This window comes from Monomorium pharaonis, chromosome 2, assembly GCF_013373865.1.
Source record: "Monomorium pharaonis isolate MP-MQ-018 chromosome 2, ASM1337386v2, whole genome shotgun sequence".
Classification (NCBI taxonomy): Eukaryota; Metazoa; Arthropoda; class Insecta; order Hymenoptera; family Formicidae; genus Monomorium; species Monomorium pharaonis.
In genome coordinates, this window is record NC_050468.1 from 22767861 (window position 1) to 22795536 (window position 27676).

General features: G+C 36.6%; 1 protein-coding gene and 1 long non-coding RNA gene across 3 annotated transcripts in view; one reads left to right on the top strand and one right to left on the bottom strand.

The window, feature by feature from the left end:
- The window catches only part of LOC105829082 (1-phosphatidylinositol 4,5-bisphosphate phosphodiesterase epsilon-1), a 135299-nt gene that overhangs the window by 46556 nt on the left and 61067 nt on the right, over nt 1-27676 (bottom strand). For both annotated transcript variants that reach the window (XM_028194544.2, XM_036283297.1), the window contains one exon: nt 15875-15954. The gene's annotated coding sequence lies outside the window, so the exon portion shown is untranslated. The remainder of the gene's footprint in view (nt 1-15874; nt 15955-27676) is intronic.
- On the top strand, nt 2639-7079 carry LOC118644562. Its single transcript, XR_004962332.1, has 2 exons — nt 2639-6531; nt 6658-7079. It is a non-coding gene; the product is annotated as an uncharacterized LOC118644562 (long non-coding RNA).

Consider the following 27676-nt stretch of genomic DNA (forward strand, 5'->3'; position numbering starts at 1 on the left):
AAATTATTCACTGTTGTGATTTTTAAGTTTTCAATATCAAACTAAATCTAAGCTTTTTTAAATAATGATAATAGTTTTAAATCAGAAATTCACATATCCTTTTAAAATTAATTAGAGAGTCACATTTTTTCTTCTTATCCACTTCCTCGAAGTTAATGTATTCAAAATTTTTAATCTTCAAATAACAGAAATAATAATGATAACTTGACATCCGATACAAATTTTTTCAATTTACAATTATATTTATTATAGAAAAAAAAGTTTAACATTCATTAAAAGTATACTTGGTAGTTTGTAACATTTTTCGTAAAAATAATTCAGGTGATAGGAAGTAATATATATGCAAATAAATCATGATAAAAGAAATAAAATGTTAAAAAATAATTAAATATAATTACATATACTCGTATTGCGAGCATATAAACTTTTCAGAATGTTAATATAAACATTGAAATAAAATTTCTGTAGATTTTAATTAAAGGATATTGATTTCTGAGGCAATTCGACGTTTTCGTTCGTATGGGAACTAGTTACGTACGAAGGTCCGGGGATAAAATTTACAGCAGCTTGCTTAAGCTCGTTTCGCACCAGAAGAAGTTTATCTCGTTTGCGCTGGGTACCGTGCATCGCCCTATTTTTCTGCGTCAGATTTTATGAAACCACTGCTACCACTCCACGAAAGAAAGTTGGCGAATCTGAAGAACGTTCAAGAATTTTCGAGCTTTATTAGACTTGGGATAGCATTCGTATTGTTATTGAAGCGAACTTTTGCTGATAATTAATTAGAACGTTTTTGCTCAATTTTTTTTTACTTTTCATTTAATCAATAACAGTGTCTTTTTATATAAATAGAATATATGGAAGTGTCTTTCATAAGTAATTTTACTTGTAAAATAATTATAATTTATTATCTGTATTATAATTATTATTTGTAAATATTGCTTAGCAAGAGCACATCTTTTCTATTTCGTAATATTACAAAAGTATTTAACCTTAAATCAAGTATTTAATGCGAGAAGTTGTTACAACAATATCTTTCTTCTTCATTAAATTGCTTTTTTCCTTTTTTTTTTTAGCAAAACGTTCGTAATGGCTCGGCGATTTTAAAAATGTTATTACAGCTTTTTTCAAATCGATTTGCCGCTTTGCATAAAATATATCACATTACCAGTCACGCTCTTATCGTCACTCTCGCTAGAAACGGAAGCTCTTATGAAATCGCAGCTGAATCTCATCATAGTGCTTTTTTCCTCTACTTATGAGAAAACGATGTATTGACGTAAAAGTAAAGGCAAGGAAATATTCACTGAGAGAACAGTTTTGTTACTCATACAAAGTAGGCTTTGTAAGACCATACTGATGTCATTCTACGACCTATTAAGTTAATTTTCGGCGAAGGATGAATAACAGAAGAAATATTTAAATAAATCAGAAGTTTTAGACAAAAAAATTTGTAATTTTTTAAAAATTTAGAAAGATAATTATATAAGATAATTATATAAAAAATTGTTACAATATTTTGTATATAAAAATTGAATCCACATATATAATTTTAATAACGTTAAAATAATTTGCTAATAAAAAATTTGAGAATTAGAATATAAGTAACACATACATTTTTTAATTTAAACTTAAATTTTATTTTTTTTTAAATTTAAGTAATAGATAAATATTGACAATGCAATTGTAAGTTTTTGAGGGTAAGTTACATATTTGCCATCTAATGGATTCTTAATTCATTTATCTTCAGATTCATTAGGTTGTGTACTTAAGGTATATAAACATTGTCAGAAACTCGGAAAATCTCACAAAGAACATAGTTACATACATCAAAAAGGTCTATTATGTGAAAACATTCTCGCCTTCCTTAAATAAATGTACAAGTCAAATAGACGGAGTGGAAGAAAAATTTTCCTTCTCATGGAATTGGAAAAATAGTAAAGAGAAGAAATGTTCGTGTATGTCGAAATGGAGAATAAATCGATTATTTATAAATTAAAGCAAAAGCAGATGGTATAGTTGCTACGAATCTAGATATGAAAACAACATGCTTGCCAAAAAGAATTTCAATGAACATCAATCTATTTTGTTTAGATTATCTAGGGGTTGTATTATCTAGAGGTATTGTTTGTGACAGAAGATAAAATATTGACCGCAATATATATATATATATGCAACTGTCAGTGGCAGTGGAGATATTTTCTTACTATAAATGGGCATGATACAGAGAAGTTTTCTCGTGTAATCCGAATAAAATACAACTTAAAAAATTTTAATTTTTAATTTTTAATTAATCTGTGACTAGTTTTTAATTTAAATTATACTGAAAAAAAATTACTATATTAAAATAAATATTTTTTCAAATAGTACTAAGCAGAAATTTTGAAAAAATTAAATAATATTTATTTCAATCTAGTAAATTTTTTTTTCAGTATAGTTTTTGAATAATTAAAAAGAAGATATGTATCAGACTAAATATATAAACTTGGCTATCACTTATTGTACAAGAAAATGATTGTTTTTAATAAAAAAGCAAATTAAAAACAATGTAGAATAAAGTTTATTTATAAAAATTTTATATTTTTGAGAAAAATAATTTAGAAAATTGAGTAATTAATAATAACTTCTTAAATTTAAATAATTTTTAATAACATTATATATTATAAATTAATATATTAAATTTATTTCGACAGTGATAATATATAAATAACACAATACATTTTATTTGGTAAAAGTTTTTTAAGTTAATTAAAAATAATTGGAATTATTAAAGTGTTATGTGCAGAATATTACAATTATTTTTTAATTCGTCATTTTTTTACATACATTTTAATTTGTATAAAAAATTATCCTTTCTATACTTTACATTCAAAAAGTTATAATTTTTATGGCAATAAGATTATCATAATTTTAAGAATTTATAATTCTAAATCTACGGTTTAAACAAAATAATATTTTAACAGAGCAAAGACATTTTATGTGGAACGAAACAAAATTGTTTTCTTGAAAATAATTAAATTAGCTTTTGCGCAGCAATGTTATACGTTCGTAATTCGTTCAGCAACTGCAACGAAATCGAAAAAATGGTCGAACCGATAAGCGCGTAAAGAAAAAAAAACAAATATAGCAACGGTTCGACATTCGATAAGCAACAAGCGATGTTTCAATCAGGAAGACGTTTGATTGAACGGGAACGTATTGAACACATAGGCACATTATTGATCTTTTTTATGTACCTTTTGGCTAGCTATTTTACCTGTGTTAGCCAGTTACAGATTGTACAATATAGCCAATTGACGAATTATTCTCTCTTCATCAAAATATTCCCAATCAGAATACTGATAGTACTTATGATAAAAATTAAATATGCAATCATTAATTGAACAATAAAATGTGCTATATCCAATTTATGAATTCCTCATCGCAGAAAGCGAATGGCAAGCGTTATTGTTTTCTGTACGATACGATACTCGTTAGTCGCAACATGTGTGGCTCATTATTGCCGTTATGAAGATAATAGGACCCGTTCTAATGTGCAAATAGCTGTTTGCGCATGCATATTTCATTACGGTATTGCGGAGCCAGGTGACTCTAGGGAAAACCATTATTCATTCGTCTTTTGTTTCACGGCATTATGTAAACAAGCGGAGGAAAATGTTCGAAAAGTATTATTGAGAAATAATACTTTGAATTATAGGAAGATCTCTGAAAGTTGAAAAACTGGATGGGCGATTGGTTAAGTATCTATTGATATAGAAGCTTTTGCTTGTGAAGCCGTTAGATGAGGTAATACATATAATATATAAATTTATGTTCGTGTTGTGTAAACAAAAATATTTATAATGTATAAAAAAGTATAGATCGTCAAATATGATGTACATATGATGCACATATTTATTTACGATAAAATTTATTTACAAATATTTTAATTTACTTGTAAATTTATATAGTGTAAGAACTTTTTTGTATTTTTATTTCTTTTTGCAGAAATAATATTTAAAAAAGTATATAAATATTATGCAGGAATAATATAAATATTAAAAGTTTTGAAATCATGTAAAACAATATTTATAAATAAGATTATAAACATTTCAAACATTACGTTAGCGCATTAGTTTTTCAAAATAAAGTATATTAATTTAACAAAATAACATACACATTCTATTCTCTTAATAAAAAAATTTGTGAATGTGTCATTCATCGATTTATTCTGGCGGTTCAAAGTTTTTTTTCTTTTGCGAAAATTGCGAAGAAAAAATCGGAAAATGCACGTGCGCGCGCGTGCGGCTTCGGCTACAGGGTCCAATTGGCTGCAGTTTGATACAGGGGATGAGAAACGAGGAGAATAGGGTAGGAGGAAGAATGTGGAGGTGTAATATGTGGGGCGGTCGATAGGGTAGCGGCTATATGTGCCGTTGATACCGGAGGGTTTGCGTTACAGCACGTTTAAGCATACACGCGGCCGCACGTACGGAGAAGTACATTAAAAAAGAAAAACAAACAAAAAAGAGAACTCAAAAAAGCAAACTGTGCAAGACGCGTCCGCTTTAACGGCACGGATAGTGTACGATTTGCGCGTACGAGGAGCCTGCAAAAATGGAAATCATGCAAATCTGCCGGAAAAAACGAGCTTTTGCAGGGACGATATCAAGTCGCGAACTTCGCTACGCGCGGTATCTTTTCTTTTTTCTACGTCGTTCGTTTCGGAAAAGTTTTCGTGCGCGAGAAAGATTGCACTTTGAAAGAAGTTGAGGTCTTGGGAGTTTAAGTTCCGCGGATGCGAGACTGACCCACGCAGTTTCTCCTCGCAACAGTCGATGCGAGAAACAAAGATTTCGGATATGTCCACGAAAAGTTTTCTACGGAGACCTCTTTGTAAAGGGAAACAAATATAAGTGTGTCAAGTACTTCATTCTTTCTGTTTTACTCCATTTACCAGCCCGTGGGAGTGAAAAATGATGACAAATTGACAAAAGCAGATAAATTATAAACAAAATTGAAAGAGACAAAAAGAGCTCTTGTGCAACTGCGAATATTTTCTAGAAATTGAAGTACGTTTTTATTCAATCTGCAATAAGTTAAACGTTCCTTTTTTTTTACGACAGGCGGAGAACTTCTATGTCAAAATCCAAAGCATAATGGCATTCTGATTTTCATTGACTACGATTGTTACAAATTGTCAATCCATGTTTCGTCACTGCATTATGCTTCTTAACATACTGATTATAAATGATGACTAGGTGGACGAGCAAGGTGACTTCTGACATAATTATTAGATGGTCAAAAGTGCTTGTCTGGAAGTTGACGTTTATGCGTGCTCACGTAAAATGTGGAGGTGCTTGGCGTAACGTATATACATTAATGATGTGCACAAGTAAATATGTATATCCGCTGAAATCCATATGCAAATACACACGGGCGCAAACTCGAACAAGTGTGACAAATAAACGCGACGTGCGCAATGATACACAATATGTGCACGTGCACAACTTTTCGGTATAGCTTTTCGGTGATGAACGGCGTTATCAACGTTATTACACGGAACTCCCCGCCGCGTCGTTATCAACGGTCAAACTCCATTAAGCCATCCGCTCGTTCGTCCGATATCTCTCCGGCGTATACATTCGGGGAAATGTGCGTGGTATAAACGGGGCTACAACGAGGAATAATGTTGCCCGTTTCCGCTTCATTTAATATAAAGACTCTGCGAAACTTATTGACGAAATGATGTTGTGCCATCGATTTGTATTACACACATAAAAAAATTGATCTTGCAATTTCAACAAAAATTATATGTTTGTAAAAATGAGCTGAGGCAGATTAGCAAATACTGTGATATGTATATGTATTGCACTTAATCAATCTAACTGACAGAAACAGAATTTATAAATTCTATACGTGACAGCCATAATTTTACACACAAAAAAAAAAAAGATCTTGCAACTTCAACAAAAATTATATGTGTGTAAAATCTAGTTGAAATAGATACAAAATTAACAAATATTGTGATATGTTTATGTACTGGGCTTAATCAATCTAGCTAATAGAAGCAGAATTTTCAAATTCTATACGTGACAGCCAAAATTCTAGCTGATACAAAAATTAGCGATACATTTTGGTTGTGACATCAAGAAATCTGTCTGTATTAGCAAAACATTTTTTCGGGTGTACTTTCCAAGTTCGAAATCTTTTATTGATGAACATCCTCGCAGTTATATAACTACAAATATAATTCGAAATTCTATAATTTTCGGTCGACGAAACAGACTTTAGTTTCGATACGTCAGGCGTTAACAATTTGGGATGGCGGGTGTGATAATTTACATTTTCCATACATCGCCGATGATCGTGCTTAATGAATATGTCGAAACGCTCCGCTTGCACTTGACCTGGCCGTTAGCGCAACATCTTCTGAGACATGGGGATGTACAGACTTTATGTGGAGCAGAAAGGTCAAGGTTTAACCGCATCGAAGAAATTTCTCAAGAGCCTTCAGCTATTCGAGGATGAGTCCACGAGTGTGACGACGCGGTGAGACTTTCTCTCTCTCTCTCTCTCTCTCTCTCTCTCTCTCTCTCTCTCTCTCTCTCTCTCTCTCTCTCTCTCTCTCTCTCTCTCTCTCTCGGAGAAACGGTACCAATTTTTCATTATTTTCAGAAACTTGTCGGTTGAGATCACTCGATTAACGAAGACAAACGATGCAACCAATTCGGGATAAAGCATCTCGAGCGCTTTTCTTCCACTCCGCATGCACACCGGAAACTTCTCTATCACGCGGGCGGTGATGCTGAAAATTTTCCTGCTACATTTCTCTTCACTTTCGTTTTATTCGTCTCTACTACACGTACGATTTCTTATACGCGTAACATTTCCGAATTCTTGATGTAAATAAATGCGAATTTTAAATAAAGGCGATTTTTTTGACAGTTAAAATTTTCGTTTCGATACTAGATTAACAAAAAGCATCATTTGTCACTGCTCCTTAAATTTATCATAAACGTACTTTATGATATAAAAATTATATGAATTATCCAAATAGCTTGATTGTATATCCGTCAAATAAACAGTATGTAATTCAAATTGATATGTTTTAAAATTATTCATCTTTTTTTACATGTTTCGTTATATACATATTTTCTTAATTGTAGATTATAACATATCAATTTACAACACGCAACTTTAATTTATTGTTGTCTTTATTTGGTTTGAAGCTTACCTTATAAAAATGTAATATTGGACAGCATTGAATTGGCCAATAATTACTGGCCAATTTAATACCGCTCAGTATTATATTCTTATAAAGGTTAATGGTTAATGAAAAATAAGATAAAAGAAGCCTTAATAATTATACGTAATATTAATTTTTTTTGCATGCGCATTAATGCATCCGATAAAATCGATAGTTAAACTATCGATTTATATAATGGGTCAGTTTCGATGCTTCTACCTGTCTGTGGACACTCATTGAAATGCGACTGGTGTTACGTGGCGCTTAGACACCTTAATTAAGCGCGGATCGAGCTTTCCGCTTTGCTGCGACGATGCTGCGTGAAGATTAATTAAACGGCAGTGGACTGCTCCCTCGATACCTTAATATGACAGTTGTTTATCTGTACGTCTTTGTTAGATACAATCATTTGTGCACTGAGAAAAAAAATTGCTGGATACAAATAAATATTTCTTTGAATAGTGCTAATAACATATTTTATAGAAAATCAATAACATTTATTTCAAACAAGTAATATTTTATAAATTATAGAAAACTAGTATTTGTTTTAAATAAATATTATTGATTTTCTATAAAATAATGTTATTAGCACTATTTTAAGAAATATTTATTTGAATCTAGTATTTTTTTTCTCAGTGTGAACTTTACGTTAATAAAATATTAATATTAATATTAGCAATAAGAAAATATTAATTTTGTTGTGTACGTAAGATTAAAAGATCTTTATGATATGATATTGTATAGCCTTACATCAAAATAATTGCGCATATAATCAGATTTCATACTGCTCAAAGTTTAAATCACTTTTCCTTATCTGCAAGGGATTTTTATCATAATAAAGCGAGGTATCTTCTAAAGTTAGCTTAGGAAGCTAAGGTTATATTTCATCGTAAAATTACTCCCGCCCACATTGGCCGTCTAAACAAATTGCATGCGAAAGACTTGCTTAGCCGTGCATATAAGCGACTATTTAGCGAAGCTCATTTTTCTTCGGCGCGCATTTGGAAAAGATTGGAACATCGCTTAAGGAATTGGAACCGCAACTTTACAAGGCGAATGCCAAGGGATAGGATGCTCGATGGGACGTTACTGCTCGTTGGCACATCGCTAGTTGCCAATAATCTGTTATTTCGCGAAGTGCCAGCGAAATAAGGATTCTCCTTAGTGGAACCGCATAGTTTCCAACTGTTGTCTGAATCCTACAGGAGCATCGTAAATTATTAACTTAATTTTGCCTGTTACGTGCCAACTTACGCGTGTAGCCAAATAAATTTGCCCTTTCCCTGAGGTATATACTGCAACAGTGGCGGTGAATACGCTGGTAATAGGAGAGATATTTTGGTGTATAGTTCTAACTCCGCACGCGTCCTAAAATACGCGGCAAACTTTTGCGGCAGGCCAACAAGCATTATGCGGCATAATTAACGTATCGGTGGAGGCGGGAAGTGCGAGAGAGGGAGAAAGGGTGGCAGGGAGGGAGAAAGAAAGACAGAGAGAGAGAGAGAGAGAGATAGATATAGAGAGAGCTAATATTCCCGACTATAATCTGGCGTCGAAAATATTTCGTGGTGCAAACCTAGCGGAAAATTAGTTATGGAAGGAAAAGTTTAATTTCCTGGCCGGCGCGAGCCGTTTGTCGGGAAAATAAGTGAATACCTTCTGGCCGCGCATTAAAACATGCGGTAAATATAGTGGGCTTCCGTTTCTTGCGGAAATTACAAGCCGGATATTCTCCGTCGGCGTTGAAAAATACAAAAAACGGGATTTTTCCACGAATTTTTCGCGTTCGTATCAAACAAATCTGTTGGTTTGGCCAGACAAACGTATCCATACGTCGCGTCGGTTCCGATATACATGAAATGTACATGCGGTTTGTGTGTTCGGAAATTGAGAATTTTCCCCAGAGATTTCCGACGGTTTCGATAAAAAGTGTGATTTTTAATTGCAGCGATCTGTCACGGCGGTTATTGCGTGTCATGTCCACATTTTGCCAACGAAGAGATAGTGATTAAAAAGAGTTACATTTCTCTTGTAAAGTGTAATTTATGAATTTCCCATTGAATTAATTTGTACAATATTGGCAATCAATTTTTAACGTGCAAAACTTGATTCTAAATTATGTTATGATCATCCATAATTTTAATTAAAAAATTCCGATATTTTAAATATATACGTGTCGCACACGTACATGAACATGCCGACGTTATTGTAACTTGAATCTAATTTAATTAATTTAAAGAAGCTACTCGTTATTTCACTCCCAGCACTTAATCAATTTCTTGAAATATCCTCTAATGGCAGCGTGAATTGTATCATATTTATCTTAGCTTTATTATCTCGCTTATTCTTTCACTAATTTGATTGTTATTTATTATCATTTTATTGCTGAATATCAGGTCTTTATATGTCACTCACTCCGGTTTTTTTATTTTATATTGTGTTATTATGATCTTATTTTCATTTTATCTCATTGTTTGTTGTAATCTATCTTATTCCATGGATCATTGTATGTTCTTAGAAAGCTTACTGTAGAGCTAATAATAAATACTTTTCTCTCTCTTTCTCTCTCTTTTTCCTTTTTGAAAATTTCAGCGTCAATTTTACATTACATTCGTAATAGATACACACTAATTGCAAACTAGCATTATTTTTAAGACAGCCGTGAAATGAAATGATTCGCGGAGTAATTCCTAGGCGGACATCAGACGTCAGAATAAAATCGCCGTATAACCATACTCGCAACTGGGTTATAAAGTTCACCCGTAAAGAATGATTTACTATAGCTTAAAAAATTATGACTCTCTCTCTCTCTCTTTCTCTCTCTCTCCCGCTTTCTGGCGACGTCCGTATTAAACGCCAGTAGATAAACGATCGTAGTCCTTTATTCGTTTCCCGTTTTGCGGGAGCCACGCCCAGGTCGGGAAGTCCTCAGATCGATGTCACGTGTGTGTGTACGACGGCCCACGCGAGCGCGGGCCAAGCGTGTCCTGTCATTCAGCCGAATTGCGAAACAGCAAAGTCACACGGGCATCAATCGCCGCCGGGAGGTCCGGGTTTTCGAGCCGCGGCGGAGCGCGCGACGTTTCCATCTCGACGTTTCCTCCTTCGCTTTCAATCCCCGATGCGCACAAAAACCCGGAAGCACGCTGCGACGCAATCTTCCTCCTCGTATTTCCACCAAGTACGTAATCAAAACTCAAGCGAGCGAGTCCGCGACGAGTTGTCTCGCCGTAAACGCGTTCACGTTTCCTATTGCGACGGCGGTAAGGAAAAAAGGAGCCCCGTCCGGCTTCTTTCCGTCCCGTTATCTCGACGTTAACGGCGAGGAGAGTCGCGTCTCTCTTTCTCTCTCTCTCTCTCTTCCTTTCTGTCTCTAATAACCACCTCGAGCGAGGATTGATAATCTGCTTATTCGATCTGATGCGCGCGGGAATGTTCGTCAGTTTAATTCCCCCGCATAGTGGATAATATATCCCAGCGTCACGTGTTACTAATCCCGACGTAGTGACGTTTCCACATTTGTGTCTATTAAATGGGTTTTGTGCGTGTCAATTGGACCGCGGTACGGCTATTCGCGTGCTCGCATTTAGACGGCACGAGCATGGTGGTGGCGCGAGCCCCATTGTGCGCGCTGCCTCTACCTTCCCTCTGCCGTCTTCGCGGCAACCCGAGGCGATCGCATACGTATACGCGAGCAACGTGTGTGTAACGTAAGCGCGCTGCATCGTAAGCGTCGGAAAAACGAAGGCAGAAGAATGACTGGCACGCTAAAGCCCCACGCTTGGCGCCCGTCTGCCCCGGCGCTCTTTTTCCCATCCCCCTCACGCCCTCTGCACCGGGGGGGGATCGTAAATATTACCCGACCATTCGTATTAATCACTCGGCTGATTAATCGACGGGTAATCTCCAGGAGTTATACCGGAGTTATCCGAGGAGGTTGCACGTGACTCTTGCCATACGAAAAATGAAAGTCATTATTATCGCGCGCGCGCGCGCGCGCGTGTGTATGTATGTCTGTCTGTCTGTCTGTGTGTGTGTGTGTGTGTGTGTGTGTGTGTGTGTGTGTGTGTGTGTGTGTGTGTGTGTGTGTGTGTGTGTGTGTGTGTGTGTGTGTGTGTGTGTAGTGTGTGGTACGGACAGCGGAGAATCGAAGGATGCAGAATCGCCGGCGCTTTCATTAATAAAGGTAATCCGCATCATCAACTCTACATGGACGCGGGGCATTTAATGTCGCTCCAATTAAGACCTGCCTTTGCTGGATTTAACAGCGTTTAAAGAGCCGAGAATTGAAAGCCGTGGGCGCGTTTCCTATACGTTCGAGCGGACGCACATACGGAGTGACCCAGATTTACCCCCGTCTACTCCTTCGTGGCCATAAATTTTTTGATGAATTTCAAATCGATTTCTCGTCAGTGGAGATTTAATGGACGATTATGATCTGTACAATCTTGACAGTTAAACTTGAAATTGGATATCCGCCGATGCATAGCTCGTTTAAAAAGCTTAAACATGACTGACGATCGTCCGTCGCAAATATTGTTTAATCGTTCGTGTTGATTGACTCGAAAATTTTCATGGAATTTTTGCCCGGGAGAAAAATACGCGCGGGGTATACGAAATTATACACGCGAGCGTTCGTTGTATTTTGTATGGTCCTTAGAAAAATAAATAAATACGTATTCTCTTTTACATGTAGGGGAAAGATTTTCGTGTCGTCGAAAAAAATAATCAAAATTGATGGCGAGCGTATCACGTGTTCGGAGCGCCGCGCCGCCGGCCATGTGGGCAGCGTAATAAATTCTATCGTTCACTTTCATTTCGGTAACTGAGTGATTTTACGCGCGTTACAATTTCTCAATTGCGAAATGTGCGACATTAATTAAGCCGGAATATATTATGCATTTTCGTTCCCGCTAATTTACGAATCGATAGGTAATAGAGAAAATGGTATTTTGGTCACTTATTTACGTTTTATACAATATATACTACTTTGTTGACAATTAATATTTTAAATTGAAAACTTAATGATTATATTAATCAAAATATTCTTTAATATATTCTAGACAACTAAAATTACAATATTTTATTTATTACATTGAATGTTATTTATAAAATAATGGATCAAAGAGAAACAAGAATGGTTACATAACCCATCCCAAGAATAAATTTAAAAAATTGGTTTTTATTTAAAAAAACACAATGTTTTGTTATCAAATTACATATTTATTTAAAGAGAAACTATTATAGAATATATATATAAATGTATGTATATAAACCTTTCGCATACATACTGCACTACTGAAAATCTACATATGAAGTAAAGTATAGATTAACAATAAAACCACAATCAATTTATCGAATAACTATTAATACTTCGATATGAAAACTTTGAAAAAAAAGTTTATATTAAACCTGTTGAAACGATTGCACGCTTAAAGAGTTACATTATTAAACATCCAAGTTATTGTTTAATTTTGCTTATTATTTAATAAGCAAAATGAAAATGTGTACGGCTGAATAAAATGTTAAATAACAAAAAAACTTAAATATATATACGTTCATGTGATAATATAAGTATTGAAATATATCTTGAAAAAGTTTTCGCAATATTGGAAAAAAATATTTGAGCCACAATACCATTTTCTTTTTTATATAAAAGTACTTATATGTTTAATTTATATGTACCATATAATAAGACTAAATGAGTGATTGATGTCTTGGTTATTTAAGTAAAATTGCTTTTGCAAAGCAAATTTTTTATTGTAAAAGTTCGTCTTACTCGAGACATCCGTTGCTAAATCGGAGATAATTCGTGTTTCGAAGCAAAATCAACGCAAATGCAACGCCGAGAGTGGAGTAATAAGTGTAAGTAAGCATAAGGTACTTGCAATACAGTATGTAATAATGATCGACGTCTCTCTTGTTTGTCTTTACGTAAACAACCTATTTTCTACTGTGACAAACGCAATTAAACTTTTCAGGCATCTTAGCGTATACGTTCCAACTTCGAATTAGTGTTCGTAGTCGTTTAGGGTAACTCGAATTTGTTTGCTGAGCAATAATTAGAGGAGAAGCTAGGGGAAAGAGGGGAAAGAGATGGCAAGCAACAAATTAACTTCCTGTAAGTTAGCAAATCATTGAGGCAGGCAAGATGCCCTTGTATCATATTCCGCTATCGTTAACAATGTAAAAGAGTAATGCTTGAAAAGTGAAAGATACGCACATCATGTATATAAATAAATATCGAGTAATTTTCAATCTAACTTTCCTCTTCTTCTGCGGAAATTATCGAACAAATTAAAGTACTAAGATTTACAGTAAAGTAATAATTTTATGTTCTTCGTGGAGATAACGAGGACTAATCTTTGAAGTTTCTCCTCCTCGCTGAATGAGAACTGAGAGACGACTTACACCCTCCGACATGCGCGCTGCTTTCACTTGGGTTGTTTTAAAGGATTTGCCGTATCTTTATTTATCCAATTTCACTTGTACCAAATAGCAGTCCCCCAGACAAAACAACAATAAATACTTCGGACTTAATGTGCACCTGAGGTTTGAGATTCAAACGTGGCATAGCGTTAGGTTGAGTTACACTAACAGTTGGATTATTCTAATGGATTATGTAAGTTGAGCGAAGCTTAATTCCCGTGTTCTTTCTGAGCGATTAAATCTTTATGGATATTTGTACTCTTCGTTCTTCCTTTAGGTATACATAATACAATGTATTCTTTCACAATACATCTTTCTACTTAATAACTTCTACGATTGCTATTGTCGCAAAATATTATTCTTTATCGTAAAGTGCTTCTCTCATTTATTGTCTTGTGCACGACAAATGTACTATAAATGGAAATCCACATTTACCACTGTCCGGCGGAACATTTGTTCCATATACTTGTTAAACTTTTTTTTTTTCCTTTCGCCAATGAGTAGTAGCGAGCACCAACGAGTAAACCAGCACGTAAACCTGCAGTTTACATCCCGCATCGCTGTTTGTGGCGCAATATAAATTTCCCCCCTGTACCTCCCACGTGCTCTGCCATATCGTCTGAAGAATTCATAAGAGAACAAAAAGCTGTCCTCGTTGTTCGCGACGGAAAATACGGGAAGAGGAGCAACAGTAATTGAATTTAATTTAATACATCGCGAGGCATTAAGCTCGCTCTGCGCGTTTATCTCTCAAAAGATTCATTCTAATTCTATCAGATCATTGCGTCGCTTCGTTATTCTGCCGTTATCGCGGTATTAAACACAAACGGCTAATTAAAGTCGTTGAGCTCTCGTTTCTTTGCGGGAGAAACTTGTAAAAATTAGTGACCGCAGCATGTCGGGCACGAGGGCGGCGAAAGCGTCGTTTAAAACTTTTCTTTTTAGAGACTTGTTACGCGACGCGGTCACGGAAATGTCGATGAGAGAATAAAAAGTCTCGCGTCGGGACGAATGACGTTTCGCCATATTCTTGCTTTCGATAAGACGCAAAGTGACTGCAAAAACTTGCTCTCGCCACGAATTTCAGAGGGGAAAAATGCGGAAACACACGAGAAATATCGAGCGGTCGATTCACGAGCGCGAACTTAGATGCAATGTGAACGAAAGTTCTAAAGGTATTATCACCTTTAGAAATCGCCGTAGTTTTGTCGCGGCGGCGAAAAGCACGTGATGACATGATGGTGAAAAGGTGACGAGGGGGTGCGCGTGCGAGAGAATATCGAGCAAACATGTAGATTAGATTAGGCGGAAAACGGAGGAAGTACATCGACAGCCACGATACGTGATTTACCGCCCGTAGCCGTCGAGTACCAAAATCACATTTTCGTTTGCTTTACCAAGCGAGTTGATAACATACGTCGCTTGGCAGATATCGTTGCGAAAAGACGACACTCGAATCCAACAAGATGAAGTTATGTTGAAACACTTGGGATTATGGAATATCGGGAAATGACAATTATATGGACAGACGTACATTAATTATATGAATCTTTCAAAATGATTAACTCCATAAAGTAGAAAGAATTTGATGAAGCTATTAATTATATGTTCTGAAATATATCAAAATTAAAACATTTATCAAAATTGAAATTGTTCACACATTTTTGCTTCCGAGAATTTTATAAATTTACAAAATTTGTACGTTAAACTTTATAAAACAATAGATTTTTTTTTACATTTATATAATGATTTTATTACTCTCGAAGCTTTTAAATGTCGAGTATAAAATATTTTATAATTAAATATCTGTAAATTTGTGTGAAAAACCGAAGTGAGTTTTCATTACAGCGTATAATAAAATCTCGTTTTAGAAACGATTGGTGTCTAGACAGATTTAAAAAAATCAAATTAAATCACACAGTGAAGCTGTGAATTGAATATAGATTACTGGATATAGATTACAATAACTGCAGAAATACGATGATAAATTTATTTTTACTTATAGCAGAAAATATTCGCTTTATATTCGTAATACAATTGCACACAAAAGATATTCTTGGTGAGTTTCTTCTGTCGCTTTAAAATTTTCGAAAGCGTTTCTTCGAATTAGCTTAAACGCTTTATGGAGACTATTAATTCTGTTAATTAACGTACGCGCTATTCACGGTATTTAAAAATCCAAAACAAGGAAGAGACAATTCGTGAAACATTACTTACATTCTAAATTTTACGCCCAAGTTCATCGAGAATGGTCACGTTGTTCAATACTGATAAACTTCGTCCATAGGGGCATCATGCTGTAACAGAAAGAAAGGCAAAATCGTCAATCTTCTTATTAATAGTTTAGCTTCGACGAACAACTTTATGGTGCTAATCGATGATCAAGTGAAACCACGTGTAATAAATTCTTCGATGAGCAACTTTAATCATTGAGACATCCCGGTGTTCGTGTTTGAACAACATTATATTGTAACGTTACCCTTCACGTTTGCTGGAAAAACGATTGGAGTGCGTAAGGGATGGTGTATCCTAAATAAAAAGTAAGTGGGGTATACGGGGAGGATTCTATCCTCTTTTCAGGGGGCTCTTGACACGTTTGTCGGGTCTCAATCGGCGACCGTATTTTACAAGCATGTTGACAGCTCGACATTCTTATCGGGTGACGTTTTCTTTTTCCGTTCCTTTTCTTTTGCTCGCCTCGTGCGCGAGAAACGCTCGACGGCGCGAAGAGACACGGATGGTAAATGCGACGAATGCGATTTGCATTCGAGCGCGCCCCTCGCTCCGCGGGGCCTGTGAAAAATGATGGCGTACTACTCGACAATTCGACCCGTGGGTATATCGATCGCGCGATTTCTTAATTTCTCACGGCAGATTAAGCGACGCGTCTGAGTTGACGCGACTTATCGGGCGGCGTGTAGCTTTCGCCGAAGCATTTTAATATCTTCTTTACAACTGCGAAAGTAAAGACACGTGGTTTCCAAGGGATTTTACCCTCTTCTTCTACCCTCCCCTAACCTCGTTGCAATTTCTGCGGAGAAAACGCGTAAAACGTGGCACGGTAAACTAACCCGAAGCTTCTCTCGCTCAACGTCTATCTGGCATGTCTTTTTCGCACTGCATTTTCGCAACGACGCGACGTACGAGTAAAAAGAATGGGCGGTTGCCGGAACGAGAAAATCGGCCAGGGGTGAAATTATACTCAACACCTGTTCTCTCGCGGGACGTAACGCGACGTATATATATATATATATATTCTTATATCCCAGTTGCTTAGATAAATCAGGCGCTTGGGAAACACCTGAAATAAGCAGCGCCTCATCTTTCCCCAACGCAAATTTACTGTTCTGTACACAAAGTGTGTCTTAAGGTTGATGCTCCAACCCCTCCCTTTTCCTTTCCACCGACTCGTTCATTGTGATGGTTGTATAAGGATTATACAGAACGGCTGAAAGTATTTCGCTCTCGGGGACTCGAGTTTACAAATAAACTTTTATACCAGATCGGTTACGTGGCGTGAAAGTACAAACACATTTCGATGGTTCTTGCCGGACCATAAGCTTCGGTGAAGAGGCGGAAAGGCGAACTGGTACACACTGGGAGGAAGGGAGGGAAGGAGGAGAGAGGGAGAGAGAGAGAGAAAGGAATAAGGGAGAAATGGAATAGAGGAACGCGAAAGGTCCCTCGATGGAAGGGCCGAGTTGGGTCTCGAGCAAAAGTTACAGCTGGATAAGAAGCAGTTCGAGAGTCGAGTTCGTGCTCGATTTGGCTCCGAAACTTGTACGCCCCGCGCAGCTTTATATAGCTATAAATATTACGCAGAAACTAGGACGTTTTGTAAGGAAAAAAAAAGGTGAGAGAAGAAAGAAGAACGGAGCCTCGAACTCTGCTGCACACGGTTCCATTTACTGCGCTTTCCCCACGAGAATGGACAATTTCGCGCTAAGTCGCGGAATTTATAGCGGCCATACTCGCGCGAAATTCTATTTTTTTTTCCTGTCTTATCGCGGAATATTTCTCCTCTCCTGGTGCCAACGGGGTCCCTTTAACGCGCCGGATATCGGCGCGCCGACGCCGCCAAATCCGAATCTACTGCCTGAAAAGCGCCCTTCCGTATAATCGACCGAGCGACCCAAATTTTTGCGCCAACTGTATTCGCGCGTTATATTTAGTGAATCAATCGCTCAGCCAGAAATCCCGTTCATTCATTAAGCAGACGATAATGTCAAATGGAAACATTGATATTTTTAAATGTACCAACAGTATTCGATTATATATATGCCAACGTTTCTTTGCAATGAGGCTCAATGATGCGCGTTTACGCCTTCGCCTAGGGTTTCATCGCAACATTCTGGCGTAATGGCGAATAAAAAAGTATACGGTTGCTCTCGCGGACGGAACGATTGAGGGAAATGTGTTGCCGAAATGAAAGGGCGACACGAGATCGCTTTCAATTTTCCACATCTGCAAGTAGATTGATTTTCAAATAAAAAAAAGAATTCCATTCAAGGGCCAAGGGTATGGGTTCAACCGCTGCGAGAAACGACTACATAACACGCACCTCCTCCCGTAAATATTATACCTTAGGCTGACCAAAAATGGCGTGACCTGAAATACGCATTGTTAAACGCTATTACCTACGGTCTTGTTATATATGAGAAAGGCTAAAAGTTTATACGATAATATATAGACACGATAAGTATATTATTTATGACCGAACATTACTGTTATATATAAAAGGATCCTCATTATATACAGGGTGTTAACGCACAAGTGTCAAATATTCTAGGGACGCATTTTCCCATTAAGCAAATATTAAAGAGAGTTCATCTAAACGTGTGGATCTAGAAAGTGTTCAGTTTCTGCAGTGGGAATGGTTTTACTTGTGAAACAAAAAATGGAATATTTTGAAAACGAAGCTATTGATTTTATATCGAAGTGTAATATCCATTTATATGCGAAATAACTAGACTTATTATATTATATAAAAAATTATATATATAATTTCATTTAAATAATGGAACCTTTATGTAATTAAAAAAAAATCGATTCTTTTGAAATTAATTTTACATTGTCCTCTTTCAGAGACCATACAATTTTTTGTCTGAAAATTTATCAACCATTTCGGTTTCAAGATACATTCCACTATTGCACAACACAATTTTTCCTCAAAAACTCGAAACTTAAGCTTTTTTTCAATTCATTAATTTTGTATTAATTTTTTAAAATGTTTGATCGATGGGAATACGCCCCGGAAAAATTCGACACTTATTCGTTTATACTCTGTGTAAGATTACCATATCATATATAAGAAGATAACTATTATATAGAAGAGAAGACGATAATAATGTACAGTAGCATGAAAAATATATTGTGACTTAATGCCATTGCGCAAGAATGGCGCTCACGTTCTTGTACGTAGTCCGGGATGTGGAGTGTTATCAAGTTCAAATTGATTAACAGCCCGCCATGCACCGCAACGATACTTCCGGAAAGAAAATGGCGGCCATTAACGACGCGGTCACGTTCGTGCATGCAAAACGATACCGCTCCCGGCATGCGAAAATCTTCCTTTTTTTATATCTTTGGCGCTCCAATTTTCTTCCCCATCCCTCGCGCTCCTCAGCACACAGGCTCGATCATATTTTCTATCTTTATTAATGTAGACAAACGGCGACCGTAACGTTACGTGCTCCCGGCGCTTAAATACGCTACAATCCTACGGTTGAAATAATCGGAGGAATACGACAAATCGGAGGGCGGAAGTTTCGAATGCGAGTGGAAGAGTCGCGAAAAATTTCGGTGAATATCGAAGGCCGGACGAGGCAGACGCGAAATATCCGAATCGACAGCGCGGGACAAGATCCGGATCGTCGTGGAAGGTTTGTAGAAATTCGGGGCGGAAGCTCAATTTTATTTTTCAGCCACGTACATACGTATCGCGTACGTGTGCAGCAGCGATCGGAAGAGCAGGAAGGAAGCACATATAGTATATGTGTTACAAAACCGTTCCGCCCGTGACGGGAAGTAAAGTATGTATGTGCGTTGCGTAATTTGGTTGAAAGCTCGCAATATGTCAGTGACGTGAGTAATCGCGCATAATAATTCGGGATACATTAGGTCGCCGTGGCGCCAGTGATTCATTAAAGTGCCTCTTATATCAAACGGGCACGCACAACGGGCGAGCGCAACCGAAAATTCTAACTATAGATAACAAGGCACAATCCACTTTTCTCCCCCCCCCCCTCTCTATTTCCGCGATTCACCCCCTCGCGTCACGCGATCGAACCGTTTTTCTTTGTGTATCCTTAAGAACGCTTTTACCTCGGCAAATTTACTGACGCGTCCGTAAAATATTCCGAAACCCTCGGAATCCTAACAGAGTTTCGACGATAAATACTTTGAATTTTAAGAGGTCCGTCTTTTCAGGGAAATTGAAAATTTCTCACTTGTTGCAGTTTTCCAAACTTCAAGAATGCACATCACGCCCAACGGCGTTTCAAATTAAATTGCTTTTTTTTTTAATAGTTTGCTTAAAATTAACTGTGGAATACACTTTTGTTGTCTCTTCTGTGTGTTCTGGTGCATGACGCGACTGCGTTTGTTGAAGAGATATTCAAACAGGGAACGCTAATATAATAGGAACTCACGCCCATCGATATGACAACATATGTAACATGTGCTTTTCGAGTAGAGGGTCGAGCTGGAATGTTACGAAAGCTTGCATTCATGCTCAATCTACTAAGTTTGTCGTCGCTCCGGTCGGTAATGTAATCCGACCTTAATTAATAAGCCGCTAGCTCTTACCGGGCGTCGTGTAATTCGTCCGTCGTTATCTCTCATTGCGACCGTACACGACGGAATCAAGAGAGAGACAGAGAGAGAGAGAGAGAGAGAGGGAGAATTGGTTGAATCTCCGCGATTAAATTACTCATGAAGCCGAACAAATACGCGTTCGGCTGGCTGTTGCTGATTCCAAGGAAGCTGGACCATGCAGCTTCCTTGGAAAATCGATAGCACGCCTAAAGCCACTACGTACTGAAGCAAAAAGGTCTCGAGGAGAAAAAGGAAAATGCATTATAATATTCCATTATTATTGATAGCACTCTCGAGCGCATTATTTGTGGACTGTACGTAGGTAAATGTTTGAAAAAGAAATATAACAAGAATTTCGAGAAAAAAAAATTCTAGAATATCTTTTGAAAGTAAAAGTATATTGTTGCTAACGAGCTTTTGAACTATGACATTTTATGCGGACCATGGTTTATTTGGTGTTTGCAACAATCATATTGTTATAATTTAACTCAGTACAGCGTAGTTATATTTTGTATTAGTTTGTTTTTATATTACCTTAATGAAAGCAGTGTATTATGTTCCAATAAGATTTAATATTAAAAAATTACTTTTCCTTTCATTTGTGGAAAATCAGAATAAATACTAAAAAAATTCTTAGCTTATATATTCTTATATAAGGTAAAAAAGCTCCGCCAAATACGCATTACAAGATCAGTACGAGATGAATAAAATTGGTCAAGTATATTAAAAAAAAAAAAAACTTAGAAAAATCCTATAAAAATATAAAAATCAAGAATATCTATTAATCTTTTAGAAGAGAATTATTATAAAAGAGAGAACTATTATAAAAATAATAGGAAAATTTTTATAATTTAATGATACAATTTTTTCTGTATATACGTAAACATATATACATCTTTTTATGCTTTCTTTAGCGTAGTTTAACTTTCTTCGTCTAACTAAAGATAAATGTATTTTGTTTCGATGTGCACTTTGTTAGAAATTACGTAGTATAATTGGGTTCAATTTTAGAAATGCCGCCGGACATTTGACCGTACTGACATTACCTTACCTAGAGTTGATGCAATTATATCGAGCATGAGCGTGGTGGGTTGCGTATAATGGAGCTTGCGAGGCGCTGTTGATGATGGCGTCTCGAAAAAGACAACGGTTAATGTCACAAGAGTCGATAATAGGGACGCGCGTGGTCGGTGCCTTTGTAACGTTCATATTTATGTAGCATCGAAAGTGTATTCGAATACCTGGCAAGGGTTGAAAAGGAGACTGCAAAACAGATTATTAATTATTTTGCGTGAAATACGCTGCACTGATCACCGCTTTTTTACAGGCATACATTACTGAAGAACTTTGTTTAATTAATTTCTCGGTTCATTTATCTTTGTTTACTCGCGAGTTTTATTAATAAAATAAAATCACGAATAAATTTGTCGGCCAATAATGAGATAAATGAGATAAATGAGAAACTTTTGGTGCGTTGTGTAAAAATTTTCCGGTTACTAACGTGAAATATTGCCAGTTTTCGAAGCTACACAATCAGATAACCGTTTATTTGTGATACCAACTAATTAATGTTTTACAAGTATCAATTAATCAATTTTGTTGGTTTCTACCATTATTTTTTTTGCACGTTGCATAGAAAAGCGGAATATTACGATGAGAGTTTATCGAACAGTGGGATGTATCAATGTGCATCTCCTGTGTAATGAAACCCGACCTTTTTATCGTTAATTATTCTACTGGAGTTTAGTCCATTAATAAAGACGGGTTCAGATGTATGTCAATCTAGGTCAAAATTCAAACCGAGACAGCTGGCGTACTTATCGATTATTTATAATCGAAGACATCAACTCGAAGACTACGATATAATTTTCATTTATTCTTTTATTCTTACTTTCATTTTTCAAACCTTTATTACTAATGATTTGTGTACGTAAAATTGAGATAAAAGTCTATGCATGGAGAGCTAAAGTAACTAGAATAATATTATAACAAGGAAATCATATAGATTAACTTAATTAATCAAATAAAACAGTAATTAACTTAATGTAGTCATTACCGACTAGAGAAAAATTTACGTTTGAAGTGATTTATGCTGAAGTGTCAATTGATAATAATATATCACGTTTATTTGCGCGCAATGTCTCAGCAATTTAATTCGTTAGATGTTTAATGTAATCTAAATTCTTTTGCAGAAAGTATTAAATTTGTTTTTTTTTTTTAAGGAAAGAACTTCTGTTGTTAAGAAGAAAAAGTACCACAGTGTGCAGTTTCTTTTTTTCTCTTCTTTAAAGCGTACAATTTTTCATATGTACAGGATTTTTTCGCCGCAAAGCAAAAGAAAGCTAATGCGTTTCACTTCGCGCGAAACGTCGAGATAAACGCGGAAAACACAGAGAACGGACTCCTCTGCATTTAGCTCGACTACTAGCTCTCAGCTACTGCACGCCGCTCCAGTCCCCACGGGACGATATGCCCTTCACAATCAATTTGAAAAAGATTGCGGATAAGTCGTATCGACAGTCTCCGATCTCCCTCTTTGCTTCCTTCTCGCTCTGGTGACCTTCTGCACGTAGCAAAGTAAAATGTTCTTCCCTCTAGCAGGGGCTTTCAAAACGCCGGAACGAAGTCGTTTGATTCCACTTCACGAGCACGTAACATCCCGCATCGCGACGTTTGCAAATTAACGAACTGCACGCTAGGAAAGCGTTAAAATCCGTCTATTTTTGTCTTTCTTCGTCCTACCTTCCTCCCTCCTCTCTCTCTCTTTTTGCTGTCTTTCTTCCTTTTCTCTTGGATGCAGCTTTTTATTCTCTGTTATCCGTATTTCATCTTACCTTGCGACTAATTCTGTCTATACATATAATTTTCCATTTTGCGCGTTTCTCTCCTTTTGTCTTAGCAGTTTCCTTCCTGTAAGGCATCCATTTATCAGCGCTTTCTTCTATATCAGCATCACAATGTAGAATTCGCTTTCCAGTCGCAGGGAATTCATATCTAAATGCATTTAAGCGCGAGATCTTCTGTTATCTACAGCGGCAGGAGCTGAGCTAGTTTCCGTGCTCTGTTTTCGGTTAATTCTAAATTTTTCCTTTTGTGCATGCGCCCACAACTTTTACTCATCCCTCTCTCCCTGTCTGCACTTTCTTTACTTTTATTTTCTATTACTTGCCTTATTCTATCTATTCGGTTTTTTCTTTTTTATTTACATTAATTCTTTCTGTTTTGTTTTCTTTAGTTTTTCTTGTCATTTTCTCATGCTATTATTTTGTTTTTAAATCGCTTGCTCTAAAATATTAATTAACGCTATTGTCTCTCTCTCTCTCTCTCTCTCTCTGTATTGTTATTTAATATTTATATTAGTGCGATAAACTCCCGCGAGCAATCCCACGAGAAAAGCCCCAGGGGATAATCGAATGAATGGGCATTCAAAATTTAATTTGATAGAATATTTTGTGTTTTACGTTGCAACCAGAAAGAATATAGAAAGAATATCGTGATTTTTCGCTGGAAAAAAAAATTATCCCATCTGTCATATTTGATTTTCTCGATATCACCGTTGAAATATCGCATTATGTACGTGAAGCGTCGTTTCACTTTATAATGAAAAATTATTGGCAGTGCGGCACTCGTCGATCATGTCACTGCGTTTTCTCCGTCGCAGACTGCTTTGCGCCCGTCTTCAGTGTCTTTCTCTTAGCCTCGTGTAATATTTGATTGCTCCGCTGCTACATTTTCTTATCAAGAGCGACGTGTGCGTGGATTTTTAATTATTTAAGATGCTGCGCCGTCGTCCACGAGAGCTGAATTCTTTACCCCTTTAATGTCAGGGTTACATTCATTTTCCGTGTATCACGGGCAGGCCCGGGATTCTTTGATAATGGAGAGGGTGACCTAGAAAATATCCGTGTGCATGTGTCTTTGTGCCTTCCTCCTCTCTCAATCCCCCCCCCCCTCTCTCTCTCTTTCTCCTCTCCTCATACGTGTGAACGCGCGTATCTCGCGTACTACAGTAAATGCCATACCGTGCCGGGCGCGCTTTCCATGTATTTACTGCACGTAATACCATACTTAAGAAACCTCTTGTCCCACCTCCTTTGCGACGTTATTTACGACTTGCACGCGCGGTTGTTAGTATTTAGATAAAGTGCCACTCGTTCATCGCGATTTTGGCGGTCGACATGAAAAAAATTATCTTCTGGGCTAAATCAGCATGTGTATTACAAGGTTTATAATGGAAGAGGCTTGGGGAAAAAAAAAAAAAAAACACGGTGAATTATTTCTACTGTTTTCTAATAATACGGAAGTTGACTAAGCACTGAGAAAAAACTTTTTGTTGCTAAAACAAAAAGAGGGATAGCTAAAAGAAAACGGTTACCGTTGCAAATTATTTTAAGAAACATATTGTCTGAGATACAAATCACATTTGTTCACTTAGAGTTCAATGGTCACAACAGCAAATCAAACGTAACAAATTATTTGTTCTCACAACAGAGTTATTTACTGTTCCACGTCAACAAATCATTTGCTACAGTAGCTTCTGCCTTGTTAATTTAACAAAAATATTTCTCTCAGTGAGGCTGCAGTATCGCTCATTTTAACAAATCTAAATATTATAGAGTTTCAAATAATTAAAATCACTCGGTATCTGATAAAAAAAAAAGAGGACCAGTGCGCGAAAGAGTATTTTCTACGTTTCCAGTGACGCGTAAAATGTCGAAAGCTCAACTTCGACGCTCCTGTCATGCGTTTTGCTCTCTGTTTCGTAAATTCCGATTGAATGAACCGATCAATAGGTTGTGGCTGCGCGGAGCGAACTCGTAAAGTTTTATTCCCTGCGGCGTATTCAATATGCGCGCCGTAAGACCCGCGTGAGTTTCCCCGCGCACGAGATAAATCCCCGAGACAAATTACGACACGATAATTGGGAAGTGTTGCGCGCCGCCGTTCGTACGTACCCGTCAAATTTACCCGAGAAATGAGATTGTTGATCGCGAAGGCGGCGCAAGTTTCGCATAACATTCTCCGCGATTCACTTGGGCCACGCGCGCTCAGATTACCGAGAGATTAAGTTAACATCCCGATCGTCCCGGGATCGCGATGTTGTCACGGAATAGTTAAGGTTGCCGGCGTTGTTAGAATGTTTCGCTTTCTCTATCCCGAGGAACAATTACAACGTCGTCGTCGCGCGGCGGCCAAGTCGCAGAAACCGAGGGAACGCCTTGGCATATTTAGAATTTTGCGCGTCCCCGAATAGCGGGCGGAGCCCGTAGATTTTGGGTATCAATGAAATTTGAATATCGCCGTAAAGCACTCGGTTTTGTGGATTCACGCAGAGATACGCGGCGAGAACGTTTCCTGAATTGCTGAAACGCGCGGTGGGATCGTTCGTAGCGCTGTATCGGGACGGGAGGTACTCGCAATACTTCAGGCTGAAATGTGTCAGCTTCCTCTCCGTTTTAAAATGATTTTCGTATTCCCTCTGTACTGTAAAAGCTATTGAACACAGAGTCGAGACCTTCTCTCGAAGTACTATCGCCGCGGCAGGAGGCAATAATATTCCCCCGGTATCTCCCAAGAAATGTACGTTGAAGATTTTGGAATATCTCGACCGTATTTTAAGAAAGAATATTCAGTATCTTCGTCTCTCTCTCTCTCTCTCTCTCTCTCTCTCTCTCTCTCTCTCTCTCTCTCTTCGCCAAGAATGTATAAGGTCGAACTGATTTACATTTAATCGCGCTCCCATCGTGTATTAATATTATCGAAGCGCAAATTAAAATGAAACTGTAAACGGCCGAGTATAACAAAAAACATTTATAAATATATGTATTTGTAAACATTAATTATTTGAGCGCGCGCTCGAGTTTCTTTTTTCGTTATGCTAACAATTATGGGGGAGGAAATTGATTCCTCTCCCTGTAATGAATTCGCCGTAATGGAATATAAGAATGATTAATGGGAATGATTAAACGGAGAAAAGATATACGTACAATTCTGTTGTGAATGGCGTATCTGTTCGCAGAGTTTTCATTTTTAATATGTACGCGATATTTTAACGTGTGATGTGTAATGCAACTTTAGAATAAATATGGTAATGGAATAAAACCGCGGAGATATTTTAATATACATGGCAAATAATGATTTACATTACGTGGATATCAAGACAATAAAACGGGGTCAACCGTGATATATCTAACTGGCAATTAATAATATGGATTATAATGCAACTAGAATAATGCGACGTAATTTTCCAAGAAAAATAATATTTATATTTATTCCTTTTTCTCTTTTAGCTAAATATAATTTAATAACTCTGCAGTTTACACACATGCATTATAATTTCTTACGTATTTTTTGCAATTTAGATTATTAATAGAGTAGAGTGTTAATATTGATACAAACCTCTTATATGTCATTTCTAAAAGCATTCTGTTTTTCTTTCTATAATAATTTGTTCAAAAGAAGAAAAATTAATCATTTAAATTATTGCATTTGCAAATTTAACTTGTGAAAATCAAAGTGTGTGTTTAGAGACATCAATTAAATTCAGACAGGCTAGTACATTTAATTACAAATTTATTTAGTATGCAGAATGTGAAGATCGAACCAATCTCGAATATCACTATTTTTTATTAGTTTCTCATGGTTTTGTCATTTTGCTGTTTTTATCGCTCCGTACGATAAGTACAATTAGTTATGCTAACAGTTTAGAACGCGAACAAGCGATTTTTAAAAATAACTAGATGCGCATACAAGGAAAAAAACGCTTTACTTTTATCGTTCGGATTAAAAACATCTGCTCGGCTTTAATAGCGATATACAAGCGTGCTCATAACTGTGACTATACAGTATACAAATATTAAAAAAATTAAAATATAATTTATTTCTCTTAATAATTTTAAAAATAATAAAATATTTTTTAAATTAAATATCTTATTTTATTTATTTTAAATCATTTTACATATATATATATATATATATATATATATATATATATATACAGGGAGTCCCAGAGCATACTGGTCACTGTTCATAAAAAGGTAGATGGGATCGAGATGAACATAAAAGTTCAATATTGTTGTGGGTTTGGTCTGCTAATAATCGAGATATAAATTTTTTAAATTATGCAAATGAGAGCGCGCCTTGCGCGCCGAAGGAAGGGCTCGAGCCGCTCGAGCCATAGCACGGCCTACTGTTTCAAGCATT